This window comes from Leopardus geoffroyi, chromosome D4 (genome assembly GCF_018350155.1).
Source record: "Leopardus geoffroyi isolate Oge1 chromosome D4, O.geoffroyi_Oge1_pat1.0, whole genome shotgun sequence".
NCBI lineage: Eukaryota > Metazoa > Chordata > Mammalia > Carnivora > Felidae > Leopardus > Leopardus geoffroyi.
This window is the reverse complement of record NC_059342.1, coordinates 51,131,681-51,137,576: the sequence shown is the minus strand read 5'-3', so window position 1 is coordinate 51,137,576 and position 5,896 is coordinate 51,131,681. Positions and strand designations below refer to the sequence as shown.

General features: G+C 40.3%; 1 long non-coding RNA gene across 2 annotated transcripts; it reads left to right on the top strand.

Annotated features, from left to right (window-relative positions):
- Nucleotides 1-3,425: 3,425 nt before the first annotated feature.
- On the top strand, nucleotides 3,426-5,450 carry LOC123593195. Of its 2 annotated transcripts, none has more exons than XR_006710176.1 (3): nucleotides 3,426-3,582; nucleotides 4,059-4,171; nucleotides 5,200-5,450. It is a non-coding gene; the product is annotated as an uncharacterized LOC123593195 (long non-coding RNA). The 2 variants fall into 2 exon arrangements; XR_006710177.1 differs by having other exon boundaries at nucleotides 3,905-4,171.
- The last annotated feature ends 446 nt before the right edge of the window (nucleotides 5,451-5,896 follow it).

Below are 5,896 nucleotides of genomic sequence, written 5' to 3'. Positions count from 1 at the left end.
CACTGCTGCAGTGTGGGGGTAGGGACCAAATAGGCAGGGAAGCCTGCTGTGTGTGTGTGTGTACACATCGCAGGCCTTCTTAATCTGGACAACTATCAGGTTTTCAGAGAACTGTCCCTTTTAGTATCTAATTTGAACCCCACAGTGGCACCATGAAGAAGCTAAGACAGGTCTTACTGCCATTGTGAGGAAAGGGAAACTGAAGTACAAAGATATCAGAGGCTTTACCTCAGGTCCCCCAGTCAATGATTCTGGCCCTGGGAGCTGTAATTTAGTAGTGCTTCCCATGCAGCTCACTGCTCCCCTGGTACCTGAGCTGGATGGCAATGGTCCAAAGGGTAATTAACTTGAGACCCTTCCAAGAAAAGGTAATTCTTGACTCTGGTCAGTAATGGTTTGTGTTTGGTTTGACTGCTCCTGAAATCTTTTTAGCATTAGAGTTGCAAAAATACCTTTCTGCCACCCTTTATTTTGACAACTGAGAGGAAAGACCTTTGAACTGGAAGTAAAAGGAGCCAGGATAATTCTTATGAGGGTATGTCCGTTGACTGAAATCCTAGAAAACCCAATTGTCCTGTGGCTTCTGAGACATCAAGGCTGCATGGAGAACACTTGGGAGGAGGACTGGCCTCCCACAGGGCCCGAGATAGAAAGTCTATTTGTCAACGCTATTGATCATACAGTCACCTCTAAGGTCTTTCTGGCCTTCTGGAATTAGAACCAGGGACTCATCTTATTACACTCAATCTTGTGATGAAAGGGTAATGTTTTACAGTCAATGGCTACCAGGCCAACCCAGACCTGACCTTCCAGTCACTTGGAACCTTTACCAGGAAGGTCTTCCATGAAATGTGGGAGTCAATCACAAGTTTCCTTTACAGGATCTTTACAATCAACAGGACCTTTAAAACCTTCACAATCAACAGGAGCACCTATGAGCAGAGTAACAGAATTGCAAGCCCAAATTGAAGAACAACATTTTGCTGATGCTAATTTAGGCCAGTTTTATATTGAATCATCTTTTTTTAGCCAATAGTGCTGGAGCAACTAGATATCCCCAAGAGGGATAAAATCTCAACTTAAACCTTACACCTTATATAAAAATTAACTCCTAATGGATCATACACTTGTTACTATCTGAAACTATAAAACCAAAAGAAAAGGGAGGCATGTCTTTGGAATCTAGGGCTATGCAGAGTTCCTAGATTGACACTAAAATTATAATCTATAAAAGGAAAAATAATTGAACCTCATCAAAATTGAAAATTTATTTTTTTTGTTCTGTCAAAGCCCATATAAAGAGCATGAAGTGACATGTTACAGATGGGGAGAAGCTATCTGCAAACCACATTTGTGACAAAGGACTTCTGAGTATATAGAGAATCCTCATAACTCAACAGTAAAAAAAATCTAATTAAAAAATGTGCAAAAGACATGAAGAGACAGTATACGGACGAAGATATGCAGATGGCAAAAAATCATGTGAAAAGATATTCAGCTTTGTTAGTCACTTTTTAAATGCAAACTAAAACCACAATGAGGTATTACTACACACCTGTCAGAATGGCTACAATAAAAAATAGTGACAATACCAAATGTCAGAGAAGTAAATGATACAGTCATTCTGGGAAAAAAAAAAAAAAAGAAAAATGTCTGGCAGTTTGCTTAAAGCTTAAGACACAACTACTATACAAACCAACAAAGGCACTTGTAAGCATCTATCAGAGAAATAAAAACTTATTTTCATACAAAAATATTGCACATGAATGTTCATAGCCATTTTATTTGTAATAGCCAAAAACTGAAATCAGCCCAGATGTCCTTCAAGGGATGAAGAGTTACATAAACTGCGGAATACTACTCAGCAAGAAAAAGAATTCACTCTTGATACACACAAAAACTTGACTGAATATCCAGGGAATTAGACACAAAAAAGTTTATCCAAAAGGTTATATACTGTGTGATCCATTTGTGTGGCAGTTTTCAAGTGACCAATTTTTAGAAATGGAGGACAGATTGGTAGTTGCACAAGGTCTGGGGCAAGAAGAAGTAAATAGGGACAGGTAGAAGTCAGTATGGCTTTAGAAGGCGACACTAAGGATACTTAACAGCGTTGGAGTTGTTTGGGATCTTGACTGTGGTGGATACATGAACCTGCATAGATGAATCAATTGTACAGAATGTAACACACACAAAGATACAGACACACAAATGGCTGCATGGGATACCATGGATTGTATCAATGTCAGTACCTTGGTGGTGACGCTATACTGTAATTCTGCAAAATGTTTCCATCAGGGAATACTAGGAAAAGCTTACAAGGGATGTCTCTGTACTACTGCCTTATACTTGCGTGTAAATTTACTATTATCTCAAGCAAAAACTTTGATATGGAGGGGAAAAAGGTCTTCTGTAATCCACTCCCAATTTAACTTCTCTAACTTCTCTCATTATGCTGTAATTTAAAGAACCTATCAGGAAAATCAGAGGAATATTTGAGGTTTCCAAATGAGGGTCTTCTCATATTTTCAAATCTTCTCCTGGGTTCCCTATCATGTGATATACATTATCTGCCAATTAGTGATTTAAATGACTCCAGATGGACCCAAGTGCTTCAGTTACCTTAGCACCAAGGCTATCACTTGAATGTGTCCTCCCTGTTGCCCACCATCCATCCATCAAAAGATGACCTCCAGGGGCACCTGGGTGGCTCAGTCGATTGAGCGTCCAACTTCAACTCAGGTCATGATCTCATGGTTTGTAAGCTCGAGCCCCATATCTGGCTTGTTGCTGTCAGCAAGGAGCCCCTTCTGTGTTATCTGTTAAGCGAAGAAACGACTTTTGGTTCTAAATAAAATTCCAAAACTCCCTTCTCCCTAGGTTAAGTGGCCCAGCCCAGTTGATAGGGGTTCACATGGCTCAAAACTTACATGAACATCATTCATTTGAAATTTTAAGGAGTGTGGAAGTCAGAAAGTATACCCGGAAAGAGGTTCAGATAGAAAACAGTTTATAAGCAGGAAAAAGTTCCAAATGGTCAAAAGCCACAGATCCCAAAAGAAATCATAAGCACCAAATCACAAAGGTCAGAAATTCAAGCATCAAGAAGATACACAAGAAGCCGAATAGATTGAAAGCGGCCTTGAGCTCTTACCAGGAATAAACGCGTCTGACTGAGTCCTCTCTCTGCCTGCAGATAAACTGTGAACAGGAAGGCCAGCTGTTAATATAGGACCAAGGATAATAAAGCAAACAGCAAAAACATGGAAATGATTAAAGCCTACTCAAAACACCTGTGTGCCTGTGGGTGGGGTGTACCTGTGTACTCAGCTCAGCTCATCACTGGGGAGTACCACACTCAACAGTCTGTAATAGAATCCTTTAGAAATTCCAACCACATTTTCCATCCAAGTTCCACAGGGAGCTCCTAGAAACAGCTAAGGTGCAAGGGAACAAAAAGATTAAGAAGGTTCCAACATTGACTCCCTAAATTAGCTGGCCGCTTGTAAAGAATCGGTTTTCTTAACAAGCCTGCTTTCAGGTTTGAGTGGGAGAGCAAATTCCGGGAAGTCCCATAAAAAGGTGAGTACACTGAGACCTATATCGCAAGATCAGGTACACACAGGAAAAAAAGAGACTTAACTGGAGAAGCTTTGGAAATTAGAATTAGGTTGTGGGTGGGCTGAAGACTAAATGTTTGGCAAGCATCAAGTAGCCAGCCTGGCTGAAGAGGTAAGCTGTAGGTCATTCATGACAGCAAGCTCTTCTCCAAAGAAGACATGGGTTAACAGAGGCAATGGAAGAGGCAGCATTAAAATGTTCCCACATTTCTTTCACGGACTCTGGGGACAGGTAAACGTATTCACAGCAATGATGGTTGGTAAAGTATTTCTATTCCCTGCAGGTATGGATTTAATCAATTGTGGAATAGATATTCCCCAGACAAGAAGTCTCATGGAGAGAAATTCAAAGCAATGTTATAATTCCATTGGGCACCAATGGAAAAAAAAAATACTAGTAACCTTATTGTTCTTTTTGGGCCTGTTTGATTCTCCAAGGATATCACCCTGTTCAACGAGGAAATTCATGACTATTGCCAAGGGAGCCAAGGCTGAGTACCAAATGGCACAGTTGCAATGAATCCAGCACAGAAGCCCCACATGGGAAAAAGGTAAAGAAGTCAAGGATTACCAATGCACGAATCAACAGCAGAAACAGGCTTACATGAGCCAACTGGGTCACATTAGGTGTTGCTCAAGCTTAAAGCCATGTCATTATCTAAGAAAAAGAAACAAGTGCATTATAAATGAGCTATTTCAATACAGGCATTACTTCTTTCTCTTGAAGGAGCTGCTCAAGAACAAAAGGAAGAGGGCAGCTGTTCCATTTCCTGTTTCTTAACATCTTCACATTTAAATTCCTCTACCTGATTGTCACGCTCCTCTATTACCCTATTTCCTTCTAGCCCTACTTCTTTATCCTCATTCACATCTGCCCATTCTCTACCGCCCATTCTAGTCATGTATATTTGAGTAAAGAAAACAGAAGTACGATCTGGTAGTTCTTTCATGTAAAAATTGTTTCTCATATTGAAAAGAACATTCTTTTATGCCAGCTAAGAGATCCAAGGGAAGAGGAAAAGGAATCCTAGAAGGCAGGCAGGGCTGGCCACTGAAGCCTGAAGGGCTGGGTCAGTCATTGATCTCAGAATATGTCATTCTTTCTCCATCTGCAATTCAAATGGTGCAAAGGAGGCCATCATTCAGTTGTGGGAAAGTAAATACTAATCCAATATGAAATATAAATTTTGAAATGCCATAAGACAGATGCTGCTATATACTGTTGGTTCAGCATTTCCCAAAGCATAGTCCATGGAGTTTAAGTAGGAATCAGTGATGAAAGGGTCCAATGCTTGAATAAATTTTGGAAAAGCTAGATCAGACCAAAGAAAGTGTGTATCTGTCTGCAAGATTGTTCATAGACATTAATTTGTGACTATGGACTGTGATTTTCCAAAGGTATGGGGGGGCAGCTCTCATATAGGAGTACTCCACGTTTCCCATTCCTATCCAACCATAAAACTCTTTTCTTCACTGAACATCCCACAAATTGGGAACCAGTGGGATCCCTGGGGATTCCCCCAAAATGGCCAGGCAATAGATTCACAGGAGACCATTAAAATTCAGCTTCCCATTGTAGATTCTATTCCAGAGCAACCTAATGAGAATCTCCAAGAACAAGAAAGAAAGAAAGAAAGAAAGAAAGAAAGAAAGAAAGAAAGAAAGAAAGAAAAAGAAAAAGAATCTCTAGAGCAAGTCTGGAAATGTACATGCATCACAAATTTCCCTAGTGATTCTTATGTAAGTGGCTGACAGCAGAGTTCCCCATATCCATCCTATTGGAGATGATCTTTTCTTTCCTTTTAATACAAACATTCTATATCCTGAGAGCCTCTTTTATTTATTTATTTATTTATTTATTTATTTATTTATTTATTTATTTTGGACAGAGAGAGACAGAGCATGAATGGGGGAGGGGCAGAGAGAGAGGGAGACACAGAATCGGAAACAGGCTCCAGGCTCTGAGCCATCAGCCCAGAGCCCGACGCGGGGCTCGAACTCCCGGACCGCGAGATCGTGACCTGGATGAAGTCGGACGCTTAACCGACTGCGCCACCCAGGCGCCCCGAGAGCCTCTTAATCCACTCTGAATAGATGACATTTAAAATATCATTGTTATTTTTGAAGACTTCAGGATGAAAAAAATTGAAACACATCAAGAGCACAGTGACCAACAGGGTCAGGAATCTGAACCTATCTGAATCTGCCTCCGGAAAAAAAAATGGTTTAAAAATAAAGGAAAAATTCTGCTTAAAAAAAAAAAAGTTTGAAAAAAC